The 25,092-nt window shown below is 43.3% G+C and overlaps 1 protein-coding gene across 2 annotated transcripts in view; it reads left to right on the plus strand.

Annotated features, from left to right (window-relative positions):
• Positions 1-5,223: 5,223 nt before the first annotated feature.
• The window catches only part of slc29a1a (solute carrier family 29 member 1a), a 75,766-nt gene continuing 55,897 nt past the window's right edge, over positions 5,224-25,092 (plus strand). The window contains exon 1 of one of the 2 annotated variants that reach the window (XM_036986434.2): positions 5,224-6,088. The gene's annotated coding sequence lies outside the window, so the exon portion shown is untranslated. The remainder of the gene's footprint in view (positions 6,089-25,092) is intronic. The other variant, XM_090242175.1, reaches the window with a different exon arrangement.

The following is a 25,092-nucleotide window of genomic DNA, read 5'->3' on the forward strand; positions in this document are numbered from 1 at the left end:
GGATGAATAACTTCTGGCTGCAGGACTTCCATCAGACTTTTTGGGCAGGCTTCCCCATATGATTCCTAAAAAAAGGTTAATCTCCTGCAAAGTTATGCTTCGTGCTAATTATTTAAGGGAATTAGAAGGATTTTCTTAATATGGGTCAGGCCAGCGACTGTGCTGTGTCACCATAGATTACAGGACCTGGGGGGCTGTCAGGGGTGTATGGCGCCTACACAACCAGAGTAAAAAACATCTGGCACCGCACACTATTTCAGCAATCCAACTTAAATCCACATGGGAGTTGGATGCAATTACACTTGTAATATTCTAAGGAAGTAATGAATAAAGTTTGGGCGATCACATCAATGTTCACACCCATGTTGGGGGATTTTCAGTCAGAGGTGAGGGAGGTAGACAAAGGAAGCAGACAGCTGCAAAACAAGACAAGTACTGTTTTAAATGTGTATTTCAAACAAAGAGTGACTTGTTGAATGAGGTCAGGATTGTGGTATACATATTAGGAACTTCCCCACCCCTCCTCGTCAGACTTCACCCCTCTGCTAGTCATGTCTCACCATGCACTAGTCAAACGTCACTACTCCCCTTCAACACTTACCCCTGATTTGCTCAGGTGTCACCCCTCCGCCTCACCTCTCTCACCCATGCATCAGTCATACCTCACCTAATAGGGTGAGGGTTGAGGAGGAAGGGTGATGCTTGACTAATGCAGGGTTGAGACATGACTAGGGGAGGTATCAGTTCTGAGGAGGAAGGGTTATGATCTGACTTCTGAGGAGGAAGCTCTGATGATGGAGGAAGGTCTTACTGACATGGAGGGAGTTCCTAATATGTAATCCGTTCTTGGGTGACTCCTCATCCAATTCTCTCTCGTTAGAATTTTATGTGAATGGAAAAAAATATTTTCTGTTTTGGTCAGAAGTTATCAAAGAAATGGGATTTACTTGCAATCCACAATAAATATAAAATCAAATAAGAGGAATTCGCAAGTGCTTGTACATTCTTGTCAGAATGTTTAGTATGGGGTAAGGTAGTTAAACAATTCCACAAAGGCCTACTCAAACAAAACAATTAATGTTACCTTGATGTAGGAGAAGAGGGATTTTCACATCGCCTCAGTAGCAAGTAAAAACTGTCAGTCATATCAAACAACACTCGTTCTCTCCTCTGGGGTTCCTGGATGAGATTGCATGACCTTTCCCTGCCAGAGTTCCCCCCGTGCTTGGTTGAACATTACAGTGCATTTGGGAAAGTATTCAGACCCCTTCACTTTTTCCACATTTTGTTACGTTACAGCCTTATTCTAAAATGGATTAAATACATCAATCTACACACAATACCCCATAATGACAAAGCGAAACAGTTTATTTTTTATTTTTTTGCAAATGTATTAAAAATAAAAAACAGTAAGTATAACATAAGTATTCAGACCCTTTGCAATGGGACTTGAAATTGAGCTCAGGTGCATTCTGTTTCCATTGATCATTCTTGAGATGTTTCTACAACTTGATTGGAGTCTACCTGTGGTCAATTCAATTGATTGGATATGATTTGGAAAGGCACACACACACCTGTCTATATAAGGTCTCACAGTTGGCTGCACGGTCAAACTGAGCAATCGGGGTCCTTGGTCAGGGAGCTGACAAACAAGCTGATGGTCACTCTGACAGAGCTCTAGAGTTCCTCTGTGGAGATGGGAGAACCTTCCAGAAGGACAACCATCTCTGCAGCACTCCACCAATCAGACCTTTATGGTAGAGTGCCCAGATGGAAGCCACTCTTCAATAAAAGGCACAGCCCGCTTGGAGTTTGCCAAAGACAGCTAACGGACAGCCCTTAAGAAACAAGATTCTCTGGTCTGATGGTACCAAGATTGAACTATTTGGTCTGTCAAGCGTCACATCTGGAAGAAACCTGGCACCATCCCTACAATGAAGCGTGGGGGTGGCAGCATCATGCTGTTGGGATGTTTTTCAGAGGCGGGGACTGGGAAACTAGTCAGGATCGGGGGAAAGATGAACGGAGAAAAGTACAGAGAGATCATTGATGAAAACCTGCTCCTGAGCACTCAGGGCCTCAGATTGGGGAAAAGGTTCACCTTCCAACAGGACAACAACCGCAAGCACACAGCCAAGACAACGCAGGAGTGGATTTGAGACAAGTCTTCTGTAACGGATCTCCTCCTCTTCGTCTGAGGAGGAGTAAGGATCGGACCAAAGCGCAGCGTGGTAAGTGTTCATGATGAATTTAATTAAAGAAAGCACTGAACACTGAATCAAACCGATAACGTGAATTTACAAAATGAAACAGTACCTTGTGGCCCAAACACTCACACGGAAACAAACACCCACAACTCAAAAGTGAAACCCAGGCTACCTAAGTATGATTCTCAATCAGAGACAACTAACGACACCTGCCTCTGATTGAGAACCATACTAGGCTGAACTCAAAACCCCAACATAGAAAAACAAACAGACTGCCCACCCCAACTCACACCCTGACCATACTAAATAAAGCCAAAACAAAGGAAATATAGGTCAGAACATGACAGATGCTCCCCATCCAACCTGATAGAACTTGAGAGTATCTGCATAGAAGAATGGGGGAAACTCCCAAAATGCCAAACTTGTAGCATCATACCGAAGAGGCTGTAATCGCTGGCAAATGTGCTTCAACAAAGTACTGAGTAAAGGGTTCGAATACTTATGTAAATGAGATATTTCAGTATTATTATATATATACAGTGCCTTGCGAAAGTATTCGGCCCCCTTGAACTTTGCGACCTTTTGCCACATTTCAGGCTCAAACATAAAGATATAAAACTGTATTTTTTTTGTGAAGAATGAACAACAAGTGGGACACAATCATGAAGTGGAACGACATTTATTGGATATTTCAAAAAATTGTAACAAATCAAAAACTGAAAACTTGGGCGTGCAAAATTATTCAGCCCCCTTAAGTAAATACTTTGTAGCGCCACCTTTTGCTGCGATTACAGCTGTAAGTCGCTTGGGGTATGTCTCTATCAGTTTTGCACATCAAGAGACTGACATTTTTTTCCCATTCCTCCTTGCAAAACAGCTCGAGCTCAGTGAGGTTGGATGGAGAGCATTTGTGAACAGCAGTTTTCAGTTCTTTCCACAGATTCTCGATTGGATTCAGGTCTGGACTTTGACTTGGCCATTCTAATACCTGGATATGTTTATTTTTTAACCATTCCATTGTAGATTTTGCTTTATGTTTTGGATCATTGTCTTGTTGGAAGACAAATCTCCGTCCCAGTCTCAGGTCTTTTGCCGACTCCATCAGGTTTTCTTCCAGAATGGTCCTGTATTTGGCTCCATCCATCTTCCCATCAATTTTAACCATCTTCCCTGTCCCTGCTGAAGAAAAGCAGGCCCAAACCATGATGCTGCCACCACCATGTTTGACAGTGGGGATGGTGTGTTCAGGGTGATGAGCTGTGTTGCTTTTACGCCAAACATGACGTTTTGCATTGTTGCCAAAAAGTTCAATTTTGGTATCAGCTGACCAGAGCACCTTCTTCCACATGTTTGGTGTGTCTCCCAGGTGGCTTGTAGGAAACTTTAAACGACACTTTTTATGGATATCTTTAAGAAATGGCTTTCTTCTTGCCACTCTTCCATAAAGGCCAGATTTGTGCAATATATGACTGATTGTTGTCCTATGGACAGAGTCTCCTACCTCAGCTGTAGATCTCTGCAGTTCATCCAGAGTGATCATGGGCCTCTTGGCTGCATCTCTGATCAGTCTTCTCCTTGTATGAGCTGAAAGTTTAGAGGGACGGCCAGGTCTTGGTAGATTTGCAGTGGTCTGATACTCCTTCCATTTCAATATTATCGCTTGCACAGTGCTCCTTGGGATGTTTAAAGCTTGGGAAATCTTTTTGTATCCAAATCCGGCTTTAAACTTCTTCACAACAGTATCTTGGACCTGCCTGGTGTGTTCCTTGTTCTTCATGATGCTCTCTGCGCTTTTAACGGACCTCTGAGACTATCACAGTGCAGGTGCATTTATACGGAGACTTGATTACACACAGGTGGATTGTATTTATCATCATTAGTCATTTAGGTCAACATTGGATCATTCAGAGATCCTCACTGAACTTCTGGAGAGAGTTTGCTGCACTGAAAGTAAAGGGGCTGAATAATTTTGCACGCCCAATTTTTCAGTTTTTGATTTGTTAAAAAAGTTTGAAATATCCAATAAATGTCGTTCCACTTCATGATTGTGTCCCACTTGTTGTTGATTCTTCACAAAAAAATACAGTTTTATATCTTTATGTTTGAAGCCTGAAATGTGGCAAAAGGTCGCAAAGTTCATGGGGGCCGAATACTTTTGCAAGGCACTGTATGTTTCTCAAACTAGACACTCTAATGTACTTGTCCTCTTGCTCAGTTGTGCACTGGGGCCTCCCACTCCTCTTTCTATTCTGGTTAGGGCCAGTTTGCACTGTTCTGTGAAGGGAGTAGTACACAGTGTTGTACGAGATCTTCAGTTTCTTGGCAATTTCTCACATGGAATAGCCTTAATGTCTCAGAACAGGAGTAGACTGACAAGTTTCAGAAGAAAGGTCTTTGTTTCTGGCCATTTTGAGCCTGTAATCAAACCCACAAATGCTGATGCTCCAGATACTCATCTAGTCTACGAAGGCCAGTTTTATTTTCAGCTGTGCTAACATAATTGCAAAGGGGTTTTCTAATGATCAATTAGCCTTGGATTAGCTAACAGGAGTGATGGTTGCTGATAATGGGCCTCTGTACGCCTATGTAGATATTCCATTAAAAATCAACTGTTTCCAGCTACAATAGTCATTTACAACATTAACAATGTCTACACTGCATTTCCGATCAATTTGATGTTATTTTAAGGACCAAAAATGTGCTTTTCTTTCAAAAACAAGGACATTTCTAAGTGACCCCAAACTTTTGAACGGTAGTGTATATATTTGAATACATTTGCAAACATTTCTAAAAACCTGATTTTGCTTTGTTATTATGGGGTATTGTGTGTAGATGGATGGAAAACAAACTATTTAGGCTGTAACATAACAATATGTCTAAAATGTCAAGGGGTCTAAATACTTTCTGAATGCACTGTATATGATTAGAGGAAGTCACACCTGCTACCCTAGATATCACTACTGTCAGGGCTGGCTGAGTGACTGCTATTAAAAACAGGACAACACGTGACGCTGTTGCAGTCTGAGGTGGGATTCTTGGTGAACTAGCACAGTTGTATAGGAGAAGGAAATAAATAGGGCCACCAAAAAAGCCTCAAGTGGATATTTATGGCAGGCATTTGTGAGTCAGAGCACATTTCAATGTATACACGCCACAGTGTCTCCCCCAGTGTTAGTGTGTTATGTGGCTTCCTGTTTGGGAGGTGCTGAGTCATGGTAGTAATGGAGAGTGAAATTAAAATTGAGGCAAATTGAAACATTGAGTCACAATCCATTATGCTACATCAAATAGATAACATGGTTGTGACTCCTACAGTTGACTCATTCACTTTATCTTTGCAGGGAATTAATATTTGAATTTGTTACAACTTGCTACATTGTATCCACAGGGATATTTCCATCCAATGTTTAGTGTGCTCTGGCTTTGTTTTCCCCATATTAGGATGTTTATCATTAGAATTAATAGTGTTCATAGTGCTCATGAATAAATGCCACATCAGAGTAATATAGGGGCTATAATAAAACTTCCAATATAAACTTTCCATTATAAACTTTCCATTAAAAGCTAATCAAAGTCCACTACATGTTATGACCCAAATTCTTATAGTAAAATATTTAAATCCTGGATTTGTAAGAATTCTAAGTAAGAGGTGCTCTGCTTCAAGGAATTTGGAGCAGCCGTGTCCCCTAATGCTAATTTGCATGTGTCACCACCAACTCCACTGCTTTCGGAATGAATGCAGCCCAGTTTACAAGTTTTGTCGTCAAATTAGTAGGCAACTGTAACGAATCTGTTGGGAAGATAGGAGAACACCCCACCAACTTTATGTGGCAGAAATGGAGCGCATTTTAATGTGACAGCATCACACCACTTCTGATCATGTAAGTACATCGTTTTACTCCTATAGCTAACTATGGAAATACCATTATTTACATACGACAACAGTCTGCACATGGCAAAAGCTTTAATTGGGGAGACGATATGAGTCGAATCGTCATGATGTAGCCAAGCGTTCGTCAGCGAAATTTCTAATGATGTTGATGCACAGGTTTTGGGATTAAATTGTTTTAACAAACGCGTTTACCAAACACCGTGCATGCATACTACACAGAGTAGATCACAAACACCAACTCGTTTATAGCTGAAGGTCGAATGGTCACAACATCGCACTGCGCTACCTCGAAATGACAGGTGAAATATGTCATGCCATGCGTGTGCATGATGCGAGGTGTTCGATTAGCCTATGTTACATGCGAGCAGGTCCAACATGTTCTTTGATATGTGTGTAACTGCTATATGACCTTGCAACATTAGTAAGCCTATATTTTATGATTTCACATTTTGTGTGTGTGTGAGAGAGAGAGAGAAAGAAAGAGAGAGAGAAAGAGACGCATAATGTTTGGTCAGCTGTAGGATGGAGGGGGGGGGGGGGGGGGGGGAGCATGAGAGACTTCTCAAAATATCCCCTATAGAATAGACATATAATAACATAGCAGCACAACTGTAAACCCACTCTCTCTTTTACAATGTGCTTCTGTGCTCAGATAAGCAATTGCTTATAGTCATCTGGAGTGAGATTGCATTCTCAGCTGTGTGGTGGCAGCAGTTCTGAGGAAAAGGGTCCTGCCACTTTCAGGACAGTATGGGTCTAAACTATCTTTTAATTAAGCTGCTCATTTAGAAATGTTCACCTGCAACATCCTTAATAACATAAAGGATTGCATCAACTATTGCAACAACACATCATCAGTAGGGTAAAACTAACCTGTCTCACGAAGGTCTAATGCCTTTAATGTTACTTGCTCTGTGCCAATGGGAAGGTCATTTTTCAGACATGTCCTTAATAACTTTGTTGTTACATAATCATAACTCACAAATCATAATTCCAAAATCATAGCATTACCATTTTATATTACATTATACAGTGTCATAACACACATTACTTTTAACCATTTAACCATATAGTTTTGCAACCTCAGGTGGCTTTTACTCAATTAAATCATTGTGGCCAAGGGGTTATTACAGGGTCTATAATTTCTGAGCCGCATTTCGTTTAATAACTCTAACTACATGTACATATTACCTCGATCATTAAGAGTATCTATACCGCTCTCCAACTCTCCTGCTGTCTCTAGAAAGTTGAAAACAGCAGGTCTGGGACAGTTAGCACGTCCGGTGGAACCCTGACCTGTTCACCGGACGTGCTACCTGTCCCAGACCTGCTGTTTTCAATTCTCTAGAGACAAAAGGAGCGGTAGATATACTCTTAATGGCTATGAAAAGCCAACTGACATTTACTCCTGAGGTGCTGACTTGTTGCACCCTCGACAGCTACTGTGATTATTGTTATTTGACCATGCTGGTCATTTATGAACATTTGAACATCTTGGCCATGTTCTGTTATAATCTCCACCCGGCACAGCCAGTTGAGGACTGGCCACCCAACATAGCCTGGTTCCTCTCTAGGTTTCTTCCAAGGTTTTGGCCTTTCTAGGGAGTTTTTCCTAGCCACCGTGCTTCTACACCTGCATTGCTTGCTGTTTGGGGTTTTAGGCTGGGTTTCTGTACAGCACTTTGAGATATCAGCTGATGTAAGAAGGGCTATATAAATACATTTGATTTGATTTGACTAACCGGTGCCCCCGCACATTGACTCTGTTCCGGTACCCCCCTGTATATAGCCTCGCTATTGTTATTTTCCTGCTGCTTTTTAATTATTTGTTACTTTTATTTCTTACTTGTCACGCCCTGACCTTAGTATTCTTTGTTTTCTTTATTGTTTTGGTTAGGTCAGGGTGTGACATGGGTGATGTATGTGTTTTTTGTACTGTCTAGGGGTTGTTGTAGGTTTATGGGCTCGTTTACTATCTAGGTGTTTATGTATGTCTATGGTTGCCTAGATTGGTTCTCAATTAGAGGCAGCTGTTTATCGTTGTCTCTAATTGGGAACCATATTTAGGCAGCCATCTTCTTTGGGTATTTTGCGGGTTATTGTCTATGTCTGCACTAGTATTATAGCGTCATGTTTGGGTTGTTGTTTTGTATAGTTTGTTAAGTGTTCTTCGTCTTCATTAAAAGTATGTATTCATCTTACGCTGCGCCTTGGTCTTCTCACTACGACGAACGTGACATTACTTTTTTAAGGTATTTTCTTAACTGCATTGTTGGTTAAGGGCTTGTAAGTAAGCATTTCACTGTAAGTGTCACACCCTGGTCAAAGTATTTTGTGTTTATCTTTATTTATTTGGTCAGGCCAGGGTGTGGCATGGGTTTTTGTATGTGGTGTGTATTTATGGGGATTGTAGCTAGTGGGGTGTTCTAGCTAAGTCTATGGCTGTCTGAAGTGGTTCTCAATCAGAGGCAGGTGTTTATCGTTGTCTCTGATTGGGAACCATATTTAGGCAGCCATATTCTTTGAGGTTGTCGTGGGTGATTGTCCTTTGTGTCCTTAGTGTTAGTTTGCACCAGTTTAGGCTGTTTCGGTTTTCATTACGTTTATTATTTTGCACTGTTTGTATTTAGATTCGTGTTGCTATAGTCACAATAAACATGGATCGTAATCTACACGCCGCATTTTGGTCCGACTCTCCTTCTCATCAAGAAAACCGTTACAGAATCACCCACCACCAACGGACCAAGCAGCGTGTCAACAGGCAGGAGCAGCGCGAGGAGAAGCGCAATAAGGATTTCTGGACATGGGAGGAAATCCTCGACGGGAGAGGACCCTGGGCTAAACCAGGGGAGTGTAGCCGCACTAAGGTGCAGCGGGAGAAGAAACAACAGGAACAGCCCAAGGAGGAGTACAGTATGGAGTATACTACTTGGGAGGAGATCGACAGGTGGGCGGCCGACCCAGGGAGAGTGCCGGAGCCCGCCTGGGATTCGCTGGAGCAGTGCGAGGAAGGTTACCGTAGAATGGAGGCGGTGAAAGCAGAGAGGCGCTGGTATGAGAAGGCAGCACGGCGACGCGGATGGAAGCCTGAGAGGCAGCCCCAAAAATTTCTTGGGGGGGGGCTAACAGGGAGTATGGCTATGCCAGGTAGGAGACCTGGGCAGACTCCCTGTGCTTACCGGGGGGCTAGAGAGACCGGACAGGCACCGTGTTATGCAGTGGTGCGCACGGTGTCTCCAGTGCGGGTGCATAGCCCGGTGCGGTATATTCCAGCTCCGCGTGTCTGCCGGGCTAGATTGAGCGTCGAGCCTAATGCCATGAAGCCGGCTCTACGCAGCTGGTCCCCAGTGCGTCTCCTTGGGCCGGTTTACATGGCACCAGCCTTGCGCTCGGTGTCTCCGGTTCGCCTGCATAGTCCAGTGCGGGCTATTCCACCTCGCCGCACTGGCAGGGCGACCGTGAGCATTCAACCAGGTAAGGTTGGGCAGGCTCGGTGCTCAAGAGCTCCAGTGCGCCTGCACGGTCCGGTTTTTCCAGTACCACCTCCACACCCCAGCCCTCCGGTAGCAGCTCCCCGCACCAGGCTTCCTGTGCGTGTCCTCGGCCCAGTACCACCAGTGCCAGCACCACGCATCAGGCCTACAGTGCGCCTCGCCTGTCCAGCGCTGTCGGAGCCCTCCTCCTCTCCAGCGCTGTCGGAGTCTCCCGCCTGTTTAGTGCTGTTAGAGCCTTCCTTCTCTACAGCGCTGCCGGAGTCTCCCGCCTGTTCAGAACTGCCAGTTAGCATAGAGCTGCCAGTTAGCATAGAGCTGCCAGTTAGCATAGAGCTGCCAGTTAGCATAGAGCTGCCAGTTAGCTTAGAGCTGCCAGTTAGCAAGGAGCTGCCAGTCTGCAAGGAGCTGCCAGTCTGCAAGGAGCTGCCAGTCTGCATGGAGCTGCCAGTCTGCATGGAGCTGCCAGTCTGCATAGAGCTGCCAGTCTGCATGGAGCTGCCAGTCTGCAAGGAGCCGCCAGAGCTGCCTGTCTGCAGGATGCCGCCAAAGCTGCCAGTCTGCAAGGAGCCGCCAGAGCTGCCAGTCTGCAAGGAGCCGCCAGAGCTGCCAGTTAGCATGGAGCAGCCAGGGCCGCCAGTCAGCATGGAGCAGCCAGGGCCGCCAGTCAGCATGGAGCAGCCAGGGCCGCCAGTCAGCATGGAGCAGCCAGTCAGCATGGAGCAGCCAGTCAGCATGGAGCAGCCAGAGCAGCCAGTCAGCATGGAGCAGCCAGAGCTGCCAGTCAGCATGGAGCAACCAGTCAGCATGGAGCAGCCAGAGCTGCCAGTCAGCATGGAGCAGCCAGTCAGCATGGAGCAGCCAGAGCTACCAGTCATCATGGAGCAGCCAGTCAGCATGGAGCTGCCAGTCGACCAGACTCTTCCAGAGCTGCCAGTCGACCAGACTCTTCCAGAGCTGCCAGTCGACCAGACTCTTCCAGATCTGCCAGTCGACCAGACTCTTCCAGATCTGCCAGTCGACCAGACTCTTCCAGATCTGCCAGTCGACCAGACTCTTCCAGATCTGCCAGTCGACCAGACTCTTCCAGATCTGCCAGTCGACCAGACTCTTCCAGATCTGCCAGTCGACCAGACTCTTCCAGATCTGCCAGTCGACCAGACTCTTCCAGATCTGCCAGTCGACCAGACTCTTCCAGATCTGCCAGTCGACCAGACTCTTCCAGATCTGCCAGTCAGCCAGGTAGATTCATCAACCTGCCTGAGCTTCCTCTCACTCCTGAGCTTCCTCTCACTCCTGAGCTTCCTCTCACTCCTGAGCTTCCCCTCAGTCCCGAGCTGCCTCAGTCCCGAGCTGCCCCTCAGTCCCGATCTGCTCCTCAGTCCAGTGGGGTTCTGGGTGAGGACTACTAGGCCATGGTCGGCGGCGAGGGTGGACTATCCAGGGACGCGAGGAGAAGGGACTAAGACATTGATTGAGTGGGGTCCACGTCCCGCGCCGGAGCCGCCACCATGGACAGACGCCCACCCGGACCCTCCCTATTGTTTTGAGGTGCGTTCGGGAGTCCGCACCTTAGGGGGGGGGTTCTGTCACACCCTGGTCAAAGTATTTTGTGTTTATCTTTATTTATTTGGTCAGGCCAGGGTGTGGCATGGGTTTTTGTATGTGGTGTGTATTTATGGGGATTGTAGCTAGTGGGGTGTTCTAGCTAAGTCTATGGCTGTCTGAAGTGGTTCTCAATCAGAGGCAGGTGTTTATCGTTGTCTCTGATTGGGAACCATATTTAGGCAGCCATATTCTTTGAGGTTGTCGTGGGTGATTGTCCTTTGTGTCCTTAGTGTTAGTTTGCACCAGTTTAGGCTGTTTCGGTTTTCATTACGTTTATTATTTTGCACTGTTTGTATTTAGATTCGTGTTGCTATAGTCACAATAAACATGGATCGTAATCTACACGCCGCATTTTGGTCCGACTCTCCTTCTCATCAAGAAAACCGTTACAGTAAGGTTATATTATATTTGGCGCATGTGACAAATACAATTTGATTTGATCTGATCCCTGCCAGAGACAGAATACTTATTGGTGCAAAAGATCACACTTTGGGTTTGAAACTCTGCAGGTATAAGGAGTTCCAAAGAAGCCCAACAGGCATCCCTGGAACTCATGGCACATTAACATCAGGGTGCAGTAAGCTAGAGTCCTACTAAGTCACCCTTTCCATGTGCAGCACAGCACAACAGCAGAGTATTAGCAAGGCTGTTAAGTCAACTCTGTGCCCGCTCTCACCCCCAGAGTCCATCCCAAGCCCCCACAGCTCCCAAATAAACAATACTCCACCAGCTCTGATCCGGCTGCTCAGAGCCAATATTTAGAGGCTGTGACTTTAAAGCAGGAGCTCCGACGAGATGTAACTTGCACAGTAATGTCAAGCTGCAATTTGGCAGCCAGTACAATAATGTTGTTTCATTGCTGTGTGGAGCTTTTTGGGACAGCTCCCATAAATCAGAAGACACATTTTGATGGATGGAGGACATCTGTAAGATCAAAGCTGTATCGAATGGTTCCAAAGTACGTAATCTCATATTTACCACTGATATGTGCTGGTTTGGGTCTCTCAGGTCCAATCTGATCGAAAGAAAAGTCATACCTCGAGATGGAAATTGAGAAGGAAGTGCATCATATACTGTAGGCCAGTTGTTCCCAACTTTTTATAGTCCCGTACCCCTTCAAACGTTCAACCTCCATCTGCGTACCCCCTCTAGCACCAGGGTCAGCACACTCTCAAATGTTGTTTATTGACATCATTGTAAGCCTGATTTCTGTATATGGCTGCGCTCAGAGGATCCTGTCTTGGCAAATCGTGCTGTTACAGTGCCTTGCGAAAGTATTCGGCCCCCTTGAACTTTGCGACCTTTTGCCACATTTCAGGCTTCAAACATAAAGATATAAAACTGTATTTTTTTGTGAAGAATCAACAACAAGTGGGACACAATCATGAAGTGGAACGACATTTATTGGATATTTCAAACTTTTTTAACAAATTAAAAACTGAAAAATTGGGCGTGCAAAATTATTCAGCCCCTTTACATTCAGTGCAGCAAACTCTCTCCAGAAGTTCAATGAGGATCTCTGAATGATCCAATGTTGACCTAAATGACTAATGATGATAAATACAATCCACCTGTGTGTAATCAAGTCTCCGTATAAATGCACCTGCACTGTGATAGTCTCAGAGGTCCGTTAAAAGCGCAGAGAGCATCATGAAGAACAAGGAACACACCAGGCAGGTCCGAGATACTGTTGTGAAGAAGTTTAAAGCCGGATTTGGATACAAAAAGATTTCCCAAGCTTTAAACATCCCAAGGAGCACTGCGCAAGCGATAATATTGAAATGGAAGGAGTATCAGACCACTGCAAATCTACCAAGACCTGGCCGCCCCTCTAAACTTTCAGCTCATACAAGGAGAAGACTGATCAGAGATGCAGCCAAGAGGCCCATGATCACTCTGGATGAACTGCAGAGATCTACAGCTGAGGTGGGAGACTCTGTCCATAGGACAACAATCAGTCGTATATTGCACAAATCTGGCCTTTATGGAAGAGTGGCAAGAAGAAAGCCATTTCTTAAAGATATCCATAAAAAGTGTTGTTTAAAGTTTGCCACAAGCCACCTGGGAGACACACCAAACATGTGGAAGAAGGTGCTCTGGTCAAATGAAACCAAAATTGAACTTTTTGGCAACAATGCAAAACGTTATGTTTGGCGTAAAAGCAACACAGCTAAACACACCATCCCCACTGTCAAACATGGTGGTGGCAGCATCATGGTTTGGGCCTGCTTTTCTTCAGCAGGGACAGGGAAGATGGTTAAAATTGATGGGAAGATGGATGGAGCCAAATACAGGACCATTCTGGAAGAAAACCTGATGTAGTCTGCAAAAGACCTGAGACTGGGACGGGAGATTTGTCTTCCAACAAGACAATGATCCAAAACATAAAGCAAAATCTACAATGGAATGGTTCAAAAATAAACATATCCAGGTGTTAGAATGGCCAAGTCAAAGTCCAGACCTGAATCCAATCGAGAATCTGTGGAAAGAACTGAAAACTGCTGTTCACAAATGCTCTCCATCCAACCTCACTGAGCTCGAGCTGTTTTGCAAGGAGGAATGGGAAAAAATGTCAGTCTCTCGATGTGCAAAACTGATAGAGACATACCCCAAGCGACTTACAGCTGTAATCGCAGCAAAAGGTGGCGCTACAAAGTATTAACTTAAGGGGGCTGAATAATTTTGCACACCCAATTTTTCAGTTTTTGATTTGTTAAAAAAGTTTGAAATATCCAATAAATGTCGTTCCACTTCATGATTGTGTCCCACTTGTTGTTGATTCTTCACAAAAAATACAGTTTTATATCTTTATGTTTGAAGCCTGAAATGTGGCAAAAGGTCGCAAAGTTCAAGGGGGCCGAATACTTTCGAAAGGCACTGTAAATGCCTGGATTTGATTAGAGCAATGATTGGCATGAAAATTCAACCCTGATGCTACCTGAGCCTGATGAGCCATACATTAAAGACTTTTTATGAGCCCTACATTAAAGATATTTTATGAGCCCTACATTAAAGACTTTTTTTGATCCCAAGCCCAAAACAGCCCAAAATGATCTTAACGAAGATTGAACAGTTATAGGATTAAATAACTGCTATGGTCAAACGAGTCTTTCAAACTCCCTGTGACTTCTATTGGCTAATGTATGTAACAGTCAGCAATCAAGAGATTGCATCACTCGTCCAATAGTCTATTAGTATAAGAAACAATAAAAAAAAAAAATTCCCAGCAAGCTAATCTCATCTAGCTTTTCCTGGGACTCCAAGAGCTAAGGAGTTTTTTTTAAGGAGAGAGGCCAGCAGAGTGCAGGTGTGTAATACGCAAGAGACAAAAGCTATAAGTTAGAAGCTTATGCATAACCCATCATTCATGAACTAAAGGCTAGTAGGCCTACTGCATACAATGTATTACCTGAAAGAAGTAGACTAGGATATACAGTTGAAGTCGGAAGTTTACATACACCTTAGCCAAATACATTTAAACTCAGTTTTTCACAATTCCTGACATTTAATCCTAGCAAAAATTCCCTGTCTTAAGTAAGTTAGGATCACCACTTTATTTTAAGAATGTGAAATGTCAGAATAATAGTAGAGAGATTGATTTATTTCAGCTTTTATTTCTTTCATCACATTCCCAGTGGGTCAGAAGTTTACATGCACACAATTAGTATTTGGTAGCATTGCCTTTAAATTGTTTAAATTGGATCAAACGTTTCGGATAGCCTTCCACAAGCTTCTCACAATAAGTTGGGTGAATTTTGGCCCATTCCTCCAGACAGGGCTGGTGTAACTGAGTCAGGTTTGTAGACCTCCTTGCTCGCACATGCTTTTTCAGTTCTGTCCACAAATTTTCAATAGGAATGAGGTCGGGGCTTTGTGATGGCCACTCCAATACCTTGACTTTGTTGTCCTTAAGCCATTTTGCCACAACTTTGGAAGTATGCTTGGGGTCATTGTCCATTTGGAAGACCTATTTGCGACCAAGCTTTAACTTCCTGACTGATGTCTTGAGATGTTGCTTCAATATATCCATATAATTTTCCTTCCTCAAGATGCCATCTATTTTGTGAAGAGCACCAGTCCCTCCTGCAGCAGAGCACCCCCACAACATGATGCTGCCACCTCCATGCTTACCGGTTGGGATGGTGTTCTTTGGCTTGCAAGCCTCACCCTTTTTCCTCCAAACATAACGATGGCCATTATGGCCAAACAGTTCTATTTTTGTTTCATCAGACTAGAGGACATTTCTCCAAAAAGTATGATCTTTGTCCCCATGTGCAGTTGCAAACCGTAGTCTGGCTTTTTAATGGCTGTTTTTATTCCACCTTTATTTAACCAGGTAGGCTAGTTGAGAACAAGTTCTCATTTACAACTGCGACCTGGCCAAGATAAAGCATAGCAGTGTGAACAGACAGCAGCACAGAGTTACACATGAAGTAAACAATAAACAAGTCAATAACACAGTAGAAAATAAGAAAAAATAAGAAATAAAGAGTCTATATACATTGTGTGCAAAAGGCATGAGGAGGTAGGTGAATAATTACAATTTAGCACTGGAGTGATAAATGATCAGATGGTCATGTGCAGGTGTGCAAAAGAGCAGAAAAGTAAATAAATAAAAACAGTATGGGGATGAGGTAGGTAAATTGGGTGGGCTATTTACCGATGGACTATGTACAGCTGCAGCGATCGGTTAGCTGCTCAGATAGCAGATGTTTAAAGTTGGTGAGGGAGATAAGTCTCCAACTTCAATGATTTTTGCAATTCGTTCCAGTCACAGGCAGCAGAGAACTGGAAGGAAAGGCGGCCAAATGAGGTATTGGCTTTAGGGATGGTCGGTGAGATACACCTGCTGGAGCGTGTGCTACGGGTGGGTGTTGCCATCGTGACCAGTGAACTGAGATAAGGTGGAGCTTTACCTAGCATGGACTTGTAGATGACTTGTAGACTTGTAGATGATTTTTGCAATTCGTTCCAGTCACAGGCAGCAGAGAACTGGAAGGAAAGGCGGCCAAATGAGGTATTGGCTTTAGGGATGGTCGGTGAGATACATATGTAGCGAGGGCCTGCCGACTAGAGCATACAGGTCGCAATGGTGGGTGGTATAAGGTGCTTTAGTAACAAAGCGGATGGCACTGTGATTACTCAGCAAACTGGATGCAGTTTGCGTATTGGAAGCCATTTTGTAGATGACATCGCCGAAGTCGAGGATCGGTAGGATAGTCAGTTTTACTAGGGTAAGTTTGGCGGCGTGAGTGAAGGAGGCTTTGTTGCGAAAAAGAAAGCAACATCATTGATAAATACAGAGAAAAGAGTCGGCCCGAGAATTGAACCCTGTGGCACCCCCATAGAGACTGCCAGAGGACCGGCAGTCTCTGTCTGCAAAGCAGTTGGAAAACCAGGCAAGGCAGTCATTAGAAAAACCGAGGCTACTGTGTCTGCCGATAAGAATATGGTGATTGACAGAGTCGAAAGCCTTGGCCAGGTCGATGAAGACGGCTGCACAGTACTGTCTTTTCTCGATGGCGGTTATGATATCGTTTAGTACCTTGAGCGTGGCTGAGGTGCACCCATGACCGGCTCGGAAACCAGATTGCACAGCGGAGAAGGTACGGTGGGATTCGAGATGGTCAATGATCTGTTTGTTGACTTGGCTTTCAAAGACCTTAGATAGGCAGGGCAGGATGGATATAGGTCTCTAACACTGTTATGGAGCAGTGGCTTCTTCCTTGCTGAGCGGCCTTTCAGGTTATGTCAATATAGGACTTGTTTTACTGTGGCTATAGATACTTTTGTACCTGTTTCCTAAAGTATCTTCACAAGGTCCTTTGCTGTTGTTCTGGGATTGATTTGCCCTTCTCGCACCAAAGTATGTTCATCTCTAGGAGACAGAACACATCTCCTTCCTGAGTGGTATGATGGCTGTGTGGTCCCATGGTGTTTATACTTGCGTAGTATTGTTTGTACATGTGAACGTGGTACCTTCAGGCATTTGTAAATTGCTCCCAAGGATGAACCAGACTTGTGGAGGTCTACAATTTTTTTTTCTGAGGTCTTGGCTGATTTCTTTTGATTTTCCCATAATGTCAAGCAAAGAGGCACTGAGTTTGAAGGTAGGCCTTGAAATACATCCACAGGTACACCTCCAATTGACTCAAATTATGTCAATTAGCCTATCAGAAGCTTCTAAAGCCATGACATCATTTTCTGGAATTTTCCAAGCTGTTTAATTAAAGGCACAGTCAACTTAGTGTATGTAAACGTCTGACCCACTGGAATTGTGATCCAATGAATTATAAGTGAAATAATCTGCCTGTTAACAATTGTTGAAAAATTACTTGTGTCGTGCACAAAGTAGATGTCCTAACCGACTTGTCAAAACTATAGTTTGTTAAGAAGAAATGTGTGGATTGGTTGAAAAACGAGTTTTAATGACTCCAACCTAAGTGTATGTGAACTTACGACATCAACTGTATGTTTGGGCACATAGTTGAATTCCCGCAAGAGAGTGACGGTTAATGTCATTGGATGTTAATTATTTGACTAGGCTACCTGTATTTGACATTGTGTTGTTATTCGCTGAACACTAGATGGTTTCATTTGAATTTTGGCAGTGAAACGGGGCTACTCAGGCGAGCAAAAAAACTCATCCAAATGTATAGCCCTTTGGAAAATATAAATGGACTGTTTGGAAATGTGAAGGAAAAAAAAGAAAAAATGCTAATCACATTTTTACTTGGCGTACCCCCGACGGCTAGTTTGGGAGTACTTGCTGTAGGCAATCAGAAAAACACAAAAGAAAGTTGTCCCACAGTTTACCAGAATACCTGAAAAATGTAGATTAACCAGGACACGGTTACACAACACAACGCAGCAGAACTACCTGAGAGCTGTCAGGGAGGACCAAGGATATGAGAAAATAATCATCTGCAAGAATGTAAAGCTCCACAGAAATCCTCTATGCAGTCAAGACATTTGGTCTGAAAACAAGATTAAATCCATGAAAGTATATTGACTTAAGGCATGGAATGTACTCATTAGCTTCCCATTAAGAAAATAAGCTTGGGGTTGTTTTCAGGGCTTAATAAAGCATTTGGGATGTTTTCAGGTCTTAATAAAGCCGGTGAGACTTCAAGATAGCAAAATACACAGACTGCACAGGCTGAGACTGGTTTTAAGGTCTGGATTAATACAATCTGCTATTGATTGTATTTGAAGGCTAGAGCTTGTGACATTCACATACCAGGTCTCAAGCATGGATTACACTTGAGACTCATGCCATTTCCACAGAGTTGGGTATGGCTGCCTTTTCCTGTTACACTCCTTGCCTATGGAATAGCCTGCAGACTAAACTTAAACTTGAGACTCTTGTCCCTCTGTTGCCTATTTTAAATATTTATTGGAGCATTTTTATTTTTGTATGGCTTGTAACTGTTTTGGGTAATGCAAGTTATTGTGCTGTTAGGGGAAGAACCTGTTAGGGGAATAACCTGTTAGTAGAATAACCTGTTAGGGGAATAACCTGTTAGGGGAATAACCTGTTAGGGGAATAACCTGTTAGGGGAATAACCTGTTAGTAGAATAACCTGTTAGGGGAATAACCTGTTAGGGGAATAACCTGTTAGGGGAATAACCTGTTAGTAGAATAACCTGTTAGGGGAATAACCTGTTAGGGGAATAACCTGTTAGGGGACTAACCTGTTAGGGGAATAACCTGTTAGGGGAATAACCTGTTAGTAGAATAACCTGTTAGGGGAATAACCTGTTAGGGGAATAACCTGTTAGGGGAATAACCTGTTAGGGGAATAACCTGTTAGTAGAATAATCTGTGTGTAAATGTAACAATCTGCTGCTGTATTTTTTGTGTTATCTGTGATCGTTTTGTTTGTCTTGTGTAGTTTCTTAATCATTGTACCTAAACTGTATGTGTAAACATGTATACGCAGGGACCAGCTGTAAAAGAGACCTTGGTCTCAGTCTGTGTTCCTTGTTGACATAAAGGTAGAATAATGTCAAGAGAATTATGTTCTCAATGTTCATAACCCAATTAAATTATACTACTCAGTCAGCGACCTAGAATTTGTAAGATCCTGGTCGAATGAAACAGACGGAGGAGGCCCAGCTAAAATAGTCAAAAAGGTTTATTCACAGTAATGTTCTAAAGTCAAGAATACAAATCAATTCATTTTATACTGACTTCTCACGCACACACATTCACGCTAACATTAGCACACAATGTCCTGCTACGCACACACATTCACACCAACCAGCCGATAGAGATTAGGGAGACCTTGGCCTTGAGACGCACTCCCCGTTCTCTCCCAAATCTCTAGTCAGGTCGGCACCGAGCTCAGACTTATCGATTATGATTTTATACATTTTAATCAATTCCATACAATTATATGTTTCAGGGTGGAATATTCTCATCATTCAATTAACAGATAAATACCATTAACAATCCACCCTTAATGACTAAATAATACACACTGATACATCAATTGTATACAAGAATAATCCAGACCAATACATTGCTTATCATATCCTGCCATATGTTACACAATCTATTGCAAGCCCAACGGTTTCTCCCCTCTCTGGGTGGGGATCCCTCCTTTCCTGTTATCAGATTCACAGTGTTCAAAAGTTGTCTGCCATGGTTCCTTGTCTGCTATGATCCAAACACATTTCCATATGTTATACAGTGACAGGGTGGAATACTGTTAATTATTGCCTAAACATTAACTCCAAAAAATTACACATCTATTTTTATTAATATTGTCAATGTCACTCAAAATCAACCTCACAAAACCAATATGTGTATTTTCATTCCTTATCCACCAAAGACTGTTATAGGCCTACATTAGGTATCCTAACACTTCCTGTTAGGGGTTTTATTACAATCTTCACAAAAAACAGTCTTAAAGATCAAAAATTGTCTCATCCAACATTGGCTCCTCATCGTTAAAAGAAATGCAGCCATCTATTATGCCTGGAGGCCTGTATTTATCTTCCCACTGGCCAGAGCTCGGAATCGGTCCGTACCTCACCATCTATTGCGGCATTGACCTCTCCAGAGTCCTGGTAAGCAAACCTTTCACACAGAGGACCAAACAACATCCACACAGAATCAAGACACTCATACATGTGAAAGTTGCCCACAACACAGTGATTATGACATTTTTCCATTTCCCAAACACACTATTGTCAGGAGAATTTTGTTCTCAATGTTCATAACCCAATTTAAATATATTACTCTCAGCCTGAAACCCAGAATTTGTAGGAAACTGGTGGAAATGAATCAGGCGGAGGCCCAGCAGCAATAGTCAAATGTTTATTCACGGGTACTTTCTCCCTATCATTTCCGGTACATTGGTCTATATACCTCCACATTTCGTCATAAATGTCCCTCCTCCTCTCAGATAATATGCCAATATAGTTCACAAGCCTTCTCACATTGTCTGCCACCTGTTAAACAATCTACTACAAACCCAAGGTCTCTCCCCTCCCTGGGTAGAGACAGAATGTCCTGTAAGGAACACAGTATTCCAGCCGGTCTGACGATAGCTCCATTCGTTTCTAACAAGGAACGGAAAGTCCTTGTTCTAATTCTTGACTAAAACTACACACATTATATTCAGTATTGTGATTATAATAAGATTCATACATTCATACAGTAACAGAGTAGTATTCTGTTTAGTTATAGTTCTAAGTTAAATGTATACATAATTTAGTCATTATTCATAAAAATCCCATAACAACTATCAAACCAATTTGTTAGAGCATTATCTACACCAGAGTTCTCTGCCAATTCGTGAGCTAATGTGGTTAAACCAGCCAGGGCCTTGGTCACTGATCTATCTGGAGCTGTGTTATCGGGGATGAAAGTACAACATTCTTCTCCAAATATCACACACACACACCACCCTTTTCCGCCAGTAACATGATGGAATTTTTGGTTACTACATGATACCATATGTGTTATATAAGGAATATGTCAAGGGGTATGAATACTTTCTGAAGGCACTGACTGCGCATCTAATTTTCACATCTCCATCTGGCTTTTGGGGGTCACCTTGTTTTTTTATTGTATAGATTATTTATTTTTAAATTGCAGTCTAATGAAATAAATAAATTAAGCCCAAATCTATGGATTTCACATGACTGGGAATATAGATATGCATCTGTTGGGTAGGGCTGTAGATCAGAAAACCAGTCAGTATTTTGTGTGACCACCATTTGCCTCATGCAGTGCAAATCATCTCCTTCAAATAGAGTTGCTCAAGCTGTTGATTGTGGCCTGTGGAATGTTATCCCACTCCTTTTCAATGACTGTGCAAAGTTGCTGGATATTGGCAGGAACTGGAACACACTGTCGTCCATCAAAAGCATCCCAAACATGCTCAATGGGTGACATGTCTGGTGAATATGCAGGCCAAACCGGGACATTTTCAGCTTTGTTTCAGAACATTCAATTCTCTGGCAATAGCTCTGGTGGACATTCCCACAGTCAGCATTACAAATGCACACTCTCTCAAGACTTGTCATTGTATTGTGTCGCCAGCACAAGGTCCACCTGTGTAATTATCATGCCGTTTAATCATCTTCTTGAAATGCCACACCTGTCAGGTAGATGGATTATCCTGGCAAAGGAGAGATGCTCACTAACAGGGTTGTAAACAAATTTGTGCACAAATTGTTAGAGAAAAAAGCTTTTTGTGCATATGGAACATTTCTGGGATCTTTTATTTCAGCTCATTCAGCTCAACATGGGACCAACACTTTACTTAATAGGCCTTTATATTTTTGTTCAGTGTAATATATATATAAATATATATATTACCAGTCAAAAGTTTGGACACACCTACTCATTCCAAGGTTTTTCTTTATTTGTACTATTTTCAACATTGTAGAATAATAGTGAAGACATCAAAACTATGAAATAACACATATGGAATCATGTAGTAACCAAAAAAGTGTTAAACAAATCCAAATATATTTGATATTTGAGATTCTTCAAAGTAGCCACTTTTTGCCTTGATTACAGCTTTGCAGACTCTAGGCATTCTCTCAACCAGCTTCACCTGGAATGCTTTTCCAACAGTCTGGAAGGAGTTCCCACATATTCTGAGCACCTGTTGGCTGCTTTTCCTTCAGAGTGCGGTCCAAATCATCCCAAACCATCTCCATTGGGTTGAGTTTGGGTGATTGTGGTGGCCAGGTCATCTGATGCAGCACTCCATCCCTCTCCTTCTTGGTCAAATAGCCCTTACACAGTCTGGAGATGTGTTGGGTCATTGTCTTGTTGAAAGACAATGATAATCCCACTAACCGCAAACCAGATGGGATGGCATATCGCTGTAGAATGTTGTTGTAGCCATGCTGGTTAAATGTGCCTTGAATTCTAAATAAATCACAGACAGTGTCACCAGCAAAGCACCTCCACACCATCACACCTCCTCCTTCATGATTCAAGGTAGGAACCACACATGTTGAGATCATCCGTTCACCTAAATCAAATCAAATCAAATGTATTTACAGTGCCTTGCGAAAGTATTCGGCCCCCTTGAACTTTGCGACCTTTTGCCACATTTCAGGCTTCAAACATAAAGATATAAAACTTTATTTTTTTGTGAAGAATCAACAACATGTGGGACACAATCATGAAGTGGAACGACATTTATTGGATATTTCAAACTTTTTTAACAAATCAAAAACTGAAAAATTGGGCGTGCAAAATTATTCAGCCCCCTTAAGTTAATACTTTGTAGCGCCACCTTTTGCTGAGATTACAGCTGTAAGTCGCTTGGGGTATGTCTCTATCAGTTTGACTTGTTGTTGATTCTTCACAAAAAATACAGTTTTATATCTTTATGTTTGAAGCCTGAAATGTGGCAAAAGGTTGCAAAGTTCAAGGGGGCCGAATACTTTCGCAAGGCACTGTATATAGCCCTTCGTACATCAGCTGATATCTCAAAGTGCTGTACAGAAACCCAGCCTAAAACCCCAAACAGCAAGCAATGCAGGTGTAGAAGCACGGTGGCTAGGAAAAACTCCCTAGAAAGGCCAAAACCTAGGAAGAAACCTAGAGAGGAACCAGGCTATGTGGGGTGGCCAGTCCTCTTCTGTCTGTGCAGGGTGGAGATTATAACAGAACATGGCCAAGATGTTCAAATGTTCATAAATGACCAGCCTGGTCGAATAATAATAAGGCAGAACAGTTGAAACTGGAGCAGCAGCACAGTCAGGTGGACTGGGGACAGCAAGGAGTCATCATGTCAGGTATTCCTGGGGCATGGTCCTAGGGCTCAGGTCCTCCGAGAGAGAGAAAGAAAGAGAGAATTAGAGAGAGCATATGTGGGATGGCCAGTCCTCTTCTGGCTGTGCCGGGTGGAGATTATAACAGAACATGGCCAAGATGTTCAAATGTTCATAAATGACCAGCATGGTCGAATAATAATAAGGCAGAACAGTTGAAACTAGAGCAGCAGCACGGCCAGGTGGACTGGGGACAGCAAGGAGTCATCATGTCAGGTAGTCTTGGGGCATGGTCCTAGGGCTCAGGTCCTCCGAGAGAGAGAAAGAAAGAGAGAAGGAGAGAATTAGAGAACGCACACTTAGATTCACACAGGACACCGAATAGGACAGGAGAAGTACTCCAGTTATAACAAACTGACCCTAGCCCCCCGACACATAAACTACTGCAGCATAAATACTGGAGACTGAGACAGGAGGGGTCAGGAGACACTGTGGCCCCATCCGAGGACACCCCCGGACAGGGCCAAACAGGAAGGATATAACCCCACCCACTTTGCCAAAGCACAGCCCCCACACCACTAGAGGGATATCTTCAACCACCAACTTACCATCCTGAGACAAGGCTGAGTATAGCCCACAAAGACCTCCGCCACGGCACAACCCAAGGGGGGGGGGGGGGGGGGGGGCGCCAACCCAGACAGGATGACCACATCAGTGAATCAACCCACTCAGGTGACGCACCCCCTCCAGGGACGGCATGAGAGAGCCCCAGTAAGCCAGTGACTCAGACCCTGTAATAGGGTTAGAGGCAGAGAATCCCAGTGGAAAGAGGGGAACCGGCCAGGCAGAGACAGCAAGGGCGGTTCGTTGCTCCAGAGCCTTTCCGTTCACCTTCCGGTCTTGTGACCATAGCGTACGTGTAGGTATGTACGTCAGGACCAAATCAGAGAGATAGGTAGGAGTAAGCCCATGTAATGCTTTGTAGGTTAGCAGTAAAACCTTGAAATCAGCCCTTGCTTTGACAGGAAGCCAGTGTAGAGAGGCTAGCACTGGAGTAATATGATCAAATTTTTTGGTTCTAGTCAGGATTCTAGCAGCCGTATTTAGCACTAACTGAAGTGTATTTAGTGCTTTATCCGGGTAGCCGGAAAGTAGAGCATTGCAGTAGTCTAACCTAGAAGTGACAAAAGCATGGATTAATTTTTCTGCATCATTTTTGGACAGAAAGTTTCTTTTCATTTTTGCAATGTTACGTAGATGGAAAAAAGCTGTCCTTGAAATGGTCTTGATATGTTCTTCAAAAGAGAGATCAGGGTCCAGAGTAACCTACTCTACATCTCAAAAAAAAATATCACATTTGGACCAATCAGACAAAAGGACAGATTACCACCAGTCTAATGTCCATGGCTGGTGTTTCTTGGCCCAAGCAAGTCTTTTATAATTGGTGTCCTTTAGTAGTGGTTTCTTTGCAGCAATTCGACCATGAAGGCCTGATTCACGCAGTCTCCTCTGAACAGTTGATGTTGAGATGTGTCTGTTACTTTGAACTCTGTGAAGCATTTAATTGGGCTGCAATTTATGAAGCTGGTGACTCTAATGAATTTATCCTCTGCAGCAGAGGTAACTCTGAGTCTTCCTTTCCTGT

The sequence above is a fragment of the Oncorhynchus mykiss genome, chromosome 1 (genome assembly GCF_057628025.1).
Source record: "Oncorhynchus mykiss isolate SJ-2025 chromosome 1, ASM5762802v1, whole genome shotgun sequence".
Taxonomy (NCBI): domain Eukaryota; kingdom Metazoa; phylum Chordata; class Actinopteri; order Salmoniformes; family Salmonidae; genus Oncorhynchus; species Oncorhynchus mykiss.